The 13,812-nt window shown below is 42.9% G+C and overlaps 1 protein-coding gene across 9 annotated transcripts in view; it reads left to right on the top strand.

Moving 5' to 3' along the window:
- The window catches only part of ARHGDIB (Rho GDP dissociation inhibitor beta), a 64,640-nt gene that overhangs the window by 33,404 nt on the left and 17,424 nt on the right, over positions 1-13,812 (top strand). For 2 of the 9 annotated variants that reach the window (XM_061639435.1, XM_061639431.1), the window contains exons 1-2: positions 4,167-4,262; positions 4,548-4,617. The gene's annotated coding sequence lies outside the window, so the exon portion shown is untranslated. Of the gene's footprint in view, positions 1-4,166; positions 4,263-4,547; positions 4,618-7,786; positions 7,948-8,196; positions 8,313-13,812 lie in introns of those variants that run through there. The other 7 variants (XM_061639437.1, XM_061639433.1, XM_061639436.1 and 4 more) reach the window with 5 other exon arrangements.

Raw genomic sequence — 13,812 nt, 5'->3', positions numbered from 1 at the left:
AGAAGGAGGGACCCTCAAGGAGGAGTTAACAAATACACCCTAAACTATTTATTTTCTCTCTACCCTTTCGTAACCTTGTAGCATGGACAAGTTTGTTTGTTTGGGAATTTAAAACTGAGATATCTAGTGCAACATATCTAAAGCTCAGGAGCTCACTGTCATTATCAAAGTAGTTTGGTTCAGAAAGAGGACTGTAGTTAGAGGCAAAGTGAAGCTTTTGAGTCTGGTGTTCCTGGGGATCTCTCAAATAAGGGTCACAAATTCAAGAGATTAAACTTAATTCATGTAGTTAATATACTGTCTGGATGGAGGAGTAGTGAGGGGAAAGGTGAGGACTAGTGAGGGGGAAGGCCTTCCCCTGGTCTGGCCCTCATGTCCTCTCCACCAGTGGGGGGGGGGATTGGCTGGCGTGATGAGCCTCCCTTCCCCAAATGCCCCACCTAACAAGGACGGCTGGCTACAGGGCTGCTCAGAATAGACATATTCAAATTAATGGGTTTAAGTTAGTTCATTGATTTCAGTGGGTTTACTCTTATGATATAACACACTGTCAACTACCAGACTTTAAAAAAAAAACTAGAGGAAAAGTAATCCCTTCCATGTATACAACAGAACAATCTGGTTGTAACATTATTTGCTATATCTCAGAATATAACATGCAAGTTCTGAAATGTATGGATAAGAGATTTGCATTTGTAGCATTCAGCAGATGGCAGCAATTGCCTAATAATCATTCTTATTCTTACAATTAGTAAACAGGAAGAAAGTTATAGAGGACGTCAAGTTGCTACACATCACCAAGTTCCTCCCTGGGACTAGTTTGAACCTTGATGACCGAGAAGAGTCTATTTGTTATACAGCCCCCATAGCAATTGTATATTAAAATTAAAATGAGATTTCCAGAATAAAGCACAAATTAAAAATTAATTGGTTTTAAATATAACCAAAAGCAATGCTTAAATTTCAAACAATAGGCTAACGGGAATATTCTGAATAATGTGGCTGATGTTTTGATTTTAGTGGACAGACTCCAAAGAACTGTAGAACTAATTCTGTAAGCCAAGGAAATGTTGGACTTGCTTTTAAAAACATAAGCTCTGTTTGGTCAGTCTAAAAGCCCATCCAGACTTGCATTCTGTTCTCACAGTGGCCAAGCACTGCAAACAGGACTCAAGTGCAATTTCATTAGTAGCTGCTTCCCATTCCTAGTGTTGTATGGCAAACATTTTGATACTGACAGGATTTTCAAAAACACCATGGAATATGGCAGTGTGTGTGTGTGTTGTTGGCAGGAAAAATTAATCATTTCCATTGGGAATGACCTAAGTAGCTCTTTGAATCCCATCCATTCATTGCCTTTTAAAAGCTATCCTAAAAGGGCTGTTTTCAATTATAATATTTTCATTTGGAAACAAGAATCAAGGTCTCATTTGTAAAATATTTAAGAACTTTGAAGGGTGGCATGTGTTAGCCTGAAGACATTTCCTGTCCCAAAGAGAATGAGTTCTCTCACTGTGTTTAGTTTTAATGGTTTTACTCTGTCGGTATAGGATGAAATACAAACACAACATCGTGTAAATCCTCTTAAATGCCACCTACTCTTGTAATTTTAACCACAGTACCACATTTTTCTTCCCCTACATACCAGTACCTCCATTGCCACGCCTTCTGCTGCTGTTTTTCTGGTGTCTGGTGTAAGGTCTTTGGGGCAGGGCCCTGTCATTCCTGTTCTTTATAAAACACCATGGACACAGATGACACTAATGTTTAATTTTATCTTCTGGCAACCACTCAACACATTTCTCTTAATGATTTTTCATTTTCTGGCAACTGATTTTCACCTCGTTTTCTGTCCCTTTACCCAGAGTAGTAGTTCTTATGGGAAAGTGTAATATTTTAGCTGAGCTGATGACAGTTACAGAAATGAACACACAATGTACTTTAGGGCTGCTCAGTTATTTTTTAATGCACTTTGAACTAATCCGTAAAGCTTGTCAGTGGATTTGTGTAAATGTAGTATTAACAGTTTAAAAATGTTTACTTTAAGAAGCTTTAACAACTAGTGACTGGGCACTGTAGTGGTGAGAAAGCAAAGGAAGACAAAATTAACTAGCTTTCTTTAGCTGAAATGGACATTTCACTATGGATTTAATCCCTGCATGTTTACCTGTGAATAAGACCCACTGAAATAAATAGGATTTACTTATGAGTAAACATACACAGGATCAGGCTGCACACAACCCTCACAGATGCCTGCTTCATTACCCCCTATTCTAGGCATCCTCTTCCATTGGTTGTCTGAATGCTTCTTTAAAATATGTTCAGCAAATATTAAACATTTACAAGGTCCATTGATCTCAATGGGAGTGCTAAGTACATACTCATATATCTTCCACTGAAATACTGCTTAACATTACATAGCTAGGTCAGGTGTATAATTAGGATGTGTTTTTAGAGGTGTGCGTGCAGGGGTGTAGTCGTCTGGGGGCTCTTAGACCCTTAATTTTTTTAGGAGCAGGGTCCCAGCAGCGTCCCTATATCTCAAGCATGCTAAGAGCCAATCAGCATGAAAGGGGAGTGTGTTAGCCACTGAGAAGAGCCTTCCAACTTGCTTTCTTATTTCCCCCCTTCTGACTGGAGCCAATCAGAGTTAAAAAAGATGAGTCAGCCACTGAGGAGACTCTTCTCAGTAGGTAACACTCTCTTATTTCCTCCTTATTGGCTCCTAGGAGTGTCTGTCGTTGTGAAAAAAGGCATTCACAAGGATCTCATTCTCAACCCCACAGCAAAAAAAGGAGAGAGGGGGTATGGCTGTGACTAACATGAAGGGACCCTGCACTTCTGAATTTGCCACTATGCTACTGTGTGAGTGGCCAATGGTCAGGGATGAAGGGAACTGGAGTCCATCAACAACATCTGGAGAGTTGCAGGTTCTCTATCCCTAGACTAGACTAAGAACAGATACAGATATCATTTTAAACAGTTGTGGTGTTTTGTTTTGAACTTTATTTTTTATTAACAAAGATTTTCACATTGCACAACTGGAACAGTAGTGTGGCAGTAATTATTTTCCTTGTCCCTGTGATATTGAAGTCAGCATTTCTTCATAATAAAAAAATATGTGCCCATTGTGTCAGTGCTTCTGTGCAGGAACTTGAAGTTAAGACTCTCTGATGAAATACAAAGCAGGAAGCAGTAAAATCATCTAGCTCAGGGGTGGACAGAAGTAGATTAGGTTCTACTTGTAGATTTACTTTGCAGTAGATCAGCAAAGGTTTCCGATTCCTATTTGTTCAACAACAAAAACACTTTTAATGCAAGTATTAGGCTGCTGAAATTCAAAAAGCTAACCAGGAGTGAACTTCTGTGCAAAAGAGTGTAAAAACACAGAAACAGCCTGTCTGGATCAGACTGAAGGGCCATTTAAGCCCAGCATTCTGTTCTCACAGTGGTCAACCTGATGCCCATGGGAAGCCCACAAGCAGAACCTGCTAGAGCCGCTCTCCCCACCTGTGATTCCCAGCAACTGGCATTCAGAGGCATACAGCCTCCGACAGTGCAGGGAGAACATAGTTATCATGAGTAGTAGCCATTGATAGTCTTATTCTTCCTGAATTTGTCTAATCCTCTTTTAAAGCCATCCAAGTTGGTGGCTGTCCATTGCTACGTCTTGCAGGACTGAGCACACTTGTACTGAAAATAAATTCTTAGGGGCAGACTGTGCTCAGAAGCACCCTATTCATTAACTGTAATTTGATGTATTTTATGTCTGAATTCATTTTCTAGATCTTGGGATTCTAGTAGGGGGGAAAAACCCCATAAATAGGTCCAGCAATCCTGGAGTCAGACCACCCCTTGGCAAGGGAAGCCTCTGATGTTTGAAGATCAAACAGAGAATATATTTTCTCCTCCTCACCCTAGTAGATCAGTGCTTTGTTGTGATGGTACCCGCTGGTACACAGTACCAGCACCTCCTTTTTTGATGTTTTGTGTGGCTGGCACCCTTGGCACTTTTATCAAGATACTGTACCTGCATCTCTCTCTTTTTTTAAAGGCACTGCAGTAGAAAATACTATTTGATTTACCTACGTTACAATAGCGAAGGCAGGAATTTACCCGACAATGTGCAGAAAATGAAACGTGTAATTTTTGATGGAGAGAGCAGAAAAGGAAAAAAATGTATATTTTGTGGTTTGATAACCCTCTCCCTGGAAATAGGAGCATCCTGGTGAACTCAGTAACATCATCGCCAAAAATATCAGGTAAGATCACTTGTCTGTGGTAGAGATCCGAATGTTTTATCCAGAAACAGGGTATGCGCAGCGCATCTCAGGGAGTAATGCATGAATGAATCACTTTTGTCCATACATGCCAGGACACTGAAGGAATCCACACATATCTCGTTTGTGGGCAAGGATGCTTTTTTACCCTAGATAGGCTCTGTGCACGGCAGGAAAAGCAATAACACCGTAGCGCAAGGCTTCCTCTTCAAGTCGGATTTTTTTTTATTATTATTTTTTCACCGACTTCCTTCCTGCTTTTAACAGCCAAAGCTCAAAGCTGAGAGGAGATCGCGAGCAGAGGGGGACCCCGGACACAGACGCCGCCAGCCAGCGAGTGAGTACGCGTTCTCGCAAGGTGGGGGCAGCGGGGCGGGAAGGCGGCGGCGAGGAGGGGCGCTCACACAGAAGCTTTCTTTGCCAACCGCACTGTCAAGCTCCTAATCTCCTGGCGAGGGAGGGGCGGTTAATCCACCCAGAAAGGCTCAGAAAAGGAAAAGTGTGAAAAGGCGGCAGAGACCATGATCATGAGCAGGGCTACACCGGGAAGGGGGAAATGCCTGCTCGCAAGGAGGACCGTGGCTCTGCAATGCAGGCAGCAGCAGCAGGGCCGCGCCGTTCGCTTTCAGGGGACGGAGGAGGGGTCAACTTTTGAGGAGCTGCTGGGAAATGTCGGAGGGGGGGGGAAGCGTCCCTCAGTTCTTGCTCCAAGAAACCTGGGCAGATGGTGGGCAGAGTTTGGGCAGGAGAGAATCAGGGAGCGCACACTTTTTTTGTGTTTTTCAGTGGAAAATTCCATTCCACTTCCTGTGCCTAAGCTTATTCACATGAACTCTGGAGGCCTCTGTGTTCATTTCTTTATTTTTAGATTTAGATTGCTGTTTATTTAAGGAGTCGAGGACCAACGGCTGAGGGTTTAGGCACTGCGCATCGTTGGTGGATTCGTTTCTTCTGCCATCGTCTTCCTATGTGACCTTAGAGCAGGCAGTTGTTGCTGCTGTGTGTTGGCTGCAGAATGTCTCTGGATTTTTCTTTTTCTGAGAGGGGGAAGAATTTCAGTCGGGGTGATTCATCCAGACTGTCGCTATTTGGGGTGGGGTTCAATTATATAGATTCAGTTACATACTGGCACAGTAGGTTGCACAGTGATAGTTTATTAGGATGGAAGATTTTGCACAAGAAACCCGCTTTCACAAAACATTAGACTTTTTGCAATAAGGAAAAAGATGGGAAAATGCACTGGAAAGTGTGGGATAACGCTTTGATGCAGCATGATCCAAAATCGCAAACAAAATGCAGTGATTGATTATTAAATATCCAGTGTCATCTACTCCCTTTAAAACAAATTAGGATGAATGCTCAATAACCAGGTTGTCTGTAAGCACCCAGGTACATGTTGAGCCCTGCCAGTTCAAATGCATAAGTGCTGGACAATTGTGTGAGTTCAACACTCACTGAGAAAAGCTTTCCCAGGATTCTTTCTGTGTTTCTTACTCCATGGGGCAGCGCAGAAAGTCACCATCTGGATAGACAGGCCAGACCGGCTATGTTTCTATTGTTTGATTAAAAATGTAATAATAATAATCCTCCCTCTGTTCAGATGGGCCCCCAATAAGAGTATGGGAGCAGAAATTCAACCTAGCCACTAAAGGCTACACAATTTTTTTTAAAAAAAATTCACCCAAACGCCAAACACAAATTCGGAGTGTGTGGAGTTTCATCATCTGGGGGCCTCAACTGAAAAGGCCCTCCTCTACTTCTTAGTCACATGAGCTGCTGAAGGCAATAGAATGTAGAGCAAAACCTCCAACGGCACATACAATGTGCAGCCAGGTTCATGTGGAAGACATGCATTCCTTTAGATAACTTGGACTGCATATGTACTATACATACAAAGCATATTATTTCCCACAAAGAATCCTGGAACTATAGCTCTTAAGGGTGCTGGGAATTGTAGCTCTGTGAGGGGTAAATTGCAGTTTCCAGCATTCTTTGGGGGAAACTAAATGTATGGTGCGTATACACCCCTGGTCCTAAAGCCTTTTGAAGGTTTTATTATGCTTTTAAATTGGATTCCTGCATTGAGCAGGGGGTTGGATTTGATGGCCTTATAGGCCCCTTCCAACTCTACTATTTTATGATTCTGTGAAGGCTTTATAGGTAAGAACTGGCATTTTGAACTGGCACCAGAAATGAAATTATCAATCAGTGCACATTGAACAACACCAGAGAAATATACTCTTGATGTATTGGATCACCTTCAATGGGTTCTTAAACTTCCTAGGCCGTGCAACCTTTTACAAATGATCAAATCAAAGGTGCCCTCCAAACCCAAAAGGGAACATGTGTACCCACCCACAAGTGTCTTAGCTCCAGAGTGCCCCCAGATTTTCCCTCTTGGTATTTTCACTAGGGCTGAATTGCCATAGTCACAGAACTACTAGCCAATCCCAAGTGTTTAATTTGGCACATTCTACACCCCCTTCACTTGTATGGATGTAAAAGTTGGACAGTGAAAAAAGCTGATAAGAGAAAAATAAACTCCTTTGGAATGTGGTGTTGAAGGAGAGCTTTGTGCATACCATGGACTGCAAAAAAGACAAATAATTAGGTGTTAGAACAAATTAAACCAGAACTATCACAAATGATGAAACTGAGGTTATCATACTTTGGACACATAATAAGACATGATTCACTAGAAAAGACAATAATGCTGGGAAAAACAAAGGAGTAGAAAAAGAGGAAGAGCAAACAAGAAATGGATTGATTCCATAAAGGAAGCCACAGACTTGAACTTACAAGATCTGAACAGGGGGGTTCACAACAGATGCTCTTGGAGGTCGCTGATTCATAGGGTCGCCATAAGTCGTGATCAACTTGAAGGCACATAACAACAACAAGAACAACACCCCCTTCATTGCTAGTTTTCACACAGACCGCTCTTCTCCTTGCTGTAGCCGTAATTCTTTTTGGCCTGCAGGAGGTACAATCTGCAATATGAGAGCACCACCTCTTGAGCCACAGAAACTCCATGCCCCTGCAACAGAAGGGAGCTCTATTTGCTTGATGTATGGTAACTAGGGTTGCCAGGCTCAGGGCCTGAGACTGATCCTGTATCTTTAGGAGAAGAGAAAGTCAGCTAAGTGCAGGTGTTCTTGCAACACTGTAATGGGAAAAACCACAAGGTTGATTGATTTAATTCATTTAATTGATTTAATTTATTATGGTTGGAGACCAGCATACAAGTATAAATACAAAACAAGAGGTCTTCTGTATCTCTAAAAGTTGTGCAGGGGGAAGGGAGAATTCCACCTTGTGGTTTATCCCATTACAGCATTGCAAGAACACCTGTACTTGGCTGACTTTCTCTTCTAAAGATACAGGATCAGTCTCAGGCCCTGAACCTGGCAACCCTAATGGTAACATCATTCTCTCTCCCCCCACCCCTTTAAACTAGGAAAGCCGATCCTGATTGAAAGAATCTCTGCTTCCAGCTTTTTAGTGAGCCTGGGGCAATTTCAAGGCCCTTAGGTTGGATAATTAAGCCACTTTATACTCACATCTGCTGCTGTTTGTATAGGGTGCCTCCTATCCTACTGCATCTTACCTATAATTACTTTGTGGATTTGCTGACCTTTGTGGACCTTCTCTCCTGCATTCAAAGAAGGTCAGTTTATGCTGGGATAACTGGAAAAGGAAAGTGTGAATGCGTTGCACATGCAAGATTACTTTACTCTACGTTCAACTGTCTTTTGTAGTCACAATAAGGGTGATGAGAACAGCAAAATTGTGAATATGTCCACCTTGATAGAGTTGCCACCTGTTTCCTGCTGTGTCTTTAACAACTGCATGATAGGCAAAAATCCAGCAAGTGAATTTTCCCCATCACTACATCTGCATGTAAGGAATGGCTTTATTTCCTTAATTGCAGCCTTATATGCAGCTGTTCGTGGCCCAAGATCCCCACCTTGGCAACACTATTCAGTGTATCAGTTTGGGTGAGCTGAATATTGAATCTCTGTGTTAGTGACTGTGAGTATAGAATGAGCAGATGGAAATTTTTACAGAATGAAACAACTTAGTGTGCTGCATTTGGACCTACCCTTTCTAACACACTTCCCCTGTAAAATGGTGCAAGTTATACTTTCTTATTTCAGCTGCCATGCGTTGAGGATAAATACAGTAATTGCCTTATGGATTCTTAAAACGGACAAATGAAATAGCAGGGGGGTAAACTGGCACAGCTGACACCTCCTTCTTTGTCCACAGAACAACTAATTATACAGCAAAGAGAAGAATAATGAGGACTTTCTGTACCCATTGTATTGTGCCCCAGTGCTTCTCCTTTAATCTGGAGATCTGACTTAAGAGAGAAATTTCCTTCCTTCTGTGTTGAGAAATTGCTACTTGTAGTGATAGCTTAACCCCTTTTCCTGTTCTTAAAACTGCTGCAATAGCTCAAGAATTCTAATGCATTTGTTTCTTTGGAAACAGTGAAGCACTGTGGAACTATGGATTTCATGATATGCTATTTGGCATTCTAGAGCAGTGTTTTTAATTATTCCATGTGTGTGTTTATTTCTTAGCATCTGTACTGGACTACAGTCCTTAAGATGGGATAGAGACCATGATAGATAAACTGGAACAAAACTGATTTATATATGTTTGTAGTATGGAATGCCCTAATTCATGTTGTTTTATGTCATATGGCTACAATTGACTTTGTATTGGGGTCTAGAGCTGTTTTTTGCTGTGTTCAGTCAAAAGTCCTAGTCCTGCCATGGTCTGTGAAGACCCTAATTCACCAAAGCTCTGTCACTTAATGCCAGACTATTAATCCTCTTTTATGCAGCACTTTAAAAGTGCTTTCCATCTTTTTTTTTTTGCTTGTTCATCAAGCCTCTGAAAGAGATCAATATTATATTTTAGACATGGGAATACTTCCAGTTGTATCGTGTGCCAAGTAATGTGTGGGGCTAACTGACAAGAAGCAAAAGATGCCATTGCTAAATGCAATCAATCTAATCTTGGCACTGTGTTCCAGGTGAGCTTGTCCAGAAATTGAGGTTGCAACAATCACGTTTACTGGTCACATCTTCTGCTGTCACAGTTGGCAGCTATGCAGTTGAGGAACTGCACCCAGGACAACAGTAATTTGCCCAAGATCATATCTTAAGCTCGTGACTAACAATGTGAACCCAGATCCCCAGATCAAGCTTAATACTCCATTTGATTACAATGGTACTGCACATATACACTTTCCTCTCCCTGCAACATGCCAAAGGCCATCCCAGTGTGTGCACAGTAGTCTGGAAAAGGCAGCATCCAACCTATAAACTCTTGAGGGACCTAATAATCAAAGGAAGGAATCCAGCTATGGAGAAAACTAGGACTTTTCAGTATATAGCCCTCTTTTCAGTGAAGTGTTCTGATTAAAATACTTCAAGGTACAAGCCTTTTGGGAAAAGGAATCTCACTGGGATTTCTCCAACTAAGAAATACATGTGTGAATTGGCTGGAAGTAGTTTTGTCAAAGGAACCTTTTTTGGAAGGGCCATCTATTCTACTACAGAATTCAGAAATGGAAATATATTCCCTCTGGTGATGGAATCCTGCCTTGTGTTGGCTTTACCATGGAACCAGTTAAAACATTTTTGAAGGCACCTGTGGGTAACCTCATGGCCAGGCCGAGCGGCTGATACCAAGCTCTGGAGTTAATGGGGAAAAGTATAGCAATATGTGTGAGGGTCACGGGTATAGGAGAGTCCACCTTCAAGTTGAGCTTTCCGTAGATCCCAAACTGGAGTATTTGAAATTGTGTTTTGGGTAAATATAGATTATAGTTGGCTTTCCCTGGAAATGCCAATAGCGGGCAGCAACTCTGTGGGGTGAGGCACCTAATTTCCCCTCCATTTTCATCAGAGGTTGTGGTCCCCATCTCTCTTTTTGCATCCCTGTATTATTACACATTTAAAAATAGGAGTGGGGGTGGCTGAGGGGAGCAAACAAGAGGCACTGCAATTGTCAGCTTCTGTGAATCAGAGAGGACTGCGATCAGCCGCTTCACAGAAGGCACAGAGAAACAACCCGGGCTTGCTAAAGGAGTGCTTATGGAGTGAGTGCTGGTGTGCCTTCCTCACGCTCCTTTTGTACCTCTTTCTCTGATGCACCCCCTTTCCCTAATGCATCCCTCTGCTGAAGTCTTATCTATTGAGCCTAACCCTCTTGTCCCATCTCACTTCTTTCTGGGCTCAAGCAGGTGTTTCTCTTTGTGTGTCTGGCCTTTTCCAGTGCTTCTGGGTGTGTGCTTTTCTCAACTGGGGAGGGCTGATTTTTAGTGTGCATAATAGGTAAGGACATGTAATTTGAATTTGGAGCATTCAGTGGAGTTCTGAGCCAAAGGAGCAGATCATATTGGGGCTCAGATATTCTCTACATTGCACAGTAGTGGAACATTTGTTTTGGAACATCTTTGTATGCCTAGCGATGTAGTTATTTAGTTTTAGGTGCTGAAATTAGCAGTCTTATTACATGGCAATGTGTATTACTTCAAAATGTGGAAAGCCAGCACTGTTGCAATGGGGGTGCGGGTGGTTCTCCTACATATTCTTCTGATTGGGACTCAGGCCCAAAGTCCTGTGCTGATGGTAACATTATATATACCTATTCTTTGTGTGTGGATAGTGGGTCTAGATTTGATAGAAATATGCCTTTGCTTGTTATATTTTTAGTTACGTAATTTGGCAGTTCTGCGGTTCCTTGCAGATCTCTCCTTAAGTTTTAATTTGCATAAAGCAGCAGGCTCTGACGCCCAAAATTCCTCGAAGTCCATGTGGCAAGCTGTACATATGTGGTCAATGGGCTTGTGCATCATAACACAGCGGTCTGTTTTCTTTGGAAACTTGTGGGGCTGTGGTGGAACTTGTATTGCAGAGCTGTGAAGGGACACGTGACTTGCCCACACAGAGCAGCTTCAACATGATTTTGATTTCAGTTGTCTGCCACATTGCAGCTTGTTGGTATTAATGAGGCTAATGAATTCCACTTATCACTATCTTCTTATCGCTGCTTTCTATCTGTTGTTTCTGGTAGCACACGCAATCTTGTTTTGCCCCTGGCTAAGTGTATCGGGCACCATTGCTTTTTTGGATTAACACATGTGGTTAGTCTTAGCAGTGATGCTTTTATTACATGTAATTGTTAGTTTAAAAGCCACAGTATATGCAGAACAGGGATGGAGCATCAGCGGCCCTGTAGATGTTGTTGGACTTCAACTCCCAGTTTGGGGATGATGGGAGTTGTAGTTCAACAACATCTGGAGGGTCACAGGTTCCCTATCCCTCTCCTTCACTCCTTTTGTGGGAAAGAATGAAAGCACGTGAAGATTTAGTTCCCATCTTCTTGGACGCATCTTTTAGGATGGGAGCTAACAGCAATCCAAACTTTAAATCTGCTGTGCTAGAGGAGGTTTGGATAGGGTTGGGGGGTCCTTTCCTTTTGGCCTCTGCCAGTGGGGGAATGCCCTGCAGGTGAGGAGTGCCCCAATGCACCAGCATAAATTGCCAGTGGGCAGAACTAGTGGTATCTCTGCTAGCAGAACCCCCTGAAACAGGTGATGGCAACAGGCCCAATCTAGGGCCACATTCACACCATACATCTATCCTAATATTATTCCAGTCATGGCTTCCCCCAAAGAATCCTGGGAAGTGTAGTTTGCGAAGGGTACTGGTAGTTGTTAGGAGACCCCATTCCCCTCACAGAGCTACCATTGCTAGAGTTGCTTAACAGTCAGTCCCTCTTCCCAGAGAATTCTGACACAAGTGTAGTTCTATGAGAATAGGGCCCTCCTAACAGCTCTCAGCACCCTTCACAAATGACACTTCTTAGGATTCTTTGGGGAAGCCATCCCTCTTTAAAGTGGAATAAATGTATGGTGTGAATGTGGCCCAGGTCTCTTTGCTGCACCAGCCGTGAAGTGGTATTCCCCACCCCCAACCACTTTCTTCCCTGATTGTTGCGAGCGGTGGTGGCTGTGCTGCTTCATCAAGCCCTGCCCCTCACCAGGGCTTTAGACTGACCCTTAAGCCCTTTCTCCTCTTCTGGCGGAAAGGAAGAAACGGAGCAGGCAATTAGACTGCTGTTACCCTGTGCGTGCGTGCGTGCGTGTGTGCGTGTGTGTCTGGGAGGCAAGACCTAGTCCCATTTCACAGCAGCTTCACAGATAAAGTTGGAAAGAGGTAGAATACCTCTCCCTTTCTTCTCCCCAAAGATGTGTTGTGTGTCTAGTATTTGCACATAATTGTGAGGTAACACCCTCTATGTGATTCAAAGGAGGGCAGTGTCTTCAAGGAACTTGCTGGAATTCTTCGGCAATCTAAAATGCAGTGGCCTTTTCTATATGTTGACCATTAGTGGGACTAGGTTTATTTTGCCCTCTTGTTTGTGCCATTAACACAGTTTGAGCACTAATGCAGCATGCTGATTTACTTGCTGCCTATTGTGCTTTTTCATTTACAAATTTATAATTTGGCTGATAAAAGTACCTGTTTCCTGCCTCAGTACAATGATCCATACAAAACTTGAATCAAATTCAAGATGATCATGTAAAAGTTGTTATTTACAATTGCTGTGTGTTTTTACTACAGTGGGAGAGGGGACCTTGTGGGTGCCAGGGAAGACCTCTGTGAGTGTCATGTTGGTGACTCTTGCTGCAAAACCTCCAAAGAAAGAGGTCCAATAAATATAACATTTCATTTATTCCATGTTTCTCATTCTGTGTATTCAACATGAATATTCCCCCTCCCCCGATCTTACCCATGGGCCATATTTGTCTCACCTGGCAAAACTATGCCTATCTGTCTCACACCTGACATCATATGTGATATCTAGTGTGGGGCAGGTAGAGACACAACTGTTTTGTCTGCACGAGTTACTTTCCCCACAGGAAACTTGTGCATGCAGCTGATCCCTGCAGAAAGCAGGCTTGAACTCCCTGCCGAGCACCTGATGCACAGGGTGTTCAAGTCTGCTGACCAGCAGTGCTTCAGAGCACTGTGCAGGGGCCTTTGCAAGCTGTGTGTGGTGCTTTGAAGTCATTATCTCATCTGTCACAGTTGGCCTGCAGGGGTTAGGGGAAACAGAGATCTGGCATGACGAATCAAAAAGGTTCTCCACCCCTGAGCTATGGGGGCTTTCCTGAGGGCATGTACAAAATTGTACCTTTAAACACCAGTCATATTTGTTTTCTCTTCCAAGGAATGAGCATGATTGCCTTCAAAATGGTGGCCAGTCACTGTTGGCTTTTGCTCCAAACTGGCAGAACAAATTTCCCTGATCTCAATCCTGGGCAGGAATTTTTTTGCCTATACCCAGTGCACTGAGTGTGCTTCCTTAATGGTTTGGCTGCTCACATAATGTTATGTTTGTAGTCTTGGTACACATGCCTCATTTTTTCAAGTGGTGAGAGCTCCAGGGGTGCAATGAGTACCCAGGGTCTGTTTCATTTCTTAGGAGGCCACTGAAGGCTTACTGG

The sequence above is a fragment of the Rhineura floridana genome, chromosome 8 (assembly GCF_030035675.1).
Source record: "Rhineura floridana isolate rRhiFlo1 chromosome 8, rRhiFlo1.hap2, whole genome shotgun sequence".
NCBI lineage: Eukaryota > Metazoa > Chordata > Lepidosauria > Squamata > Rhineuridae > Rhineura > Rhineura floridana.
Note: the sequence above shows the minus strand (reverse complement) of the source record. Positions and strands in the feature narration are given on the sequence as shown.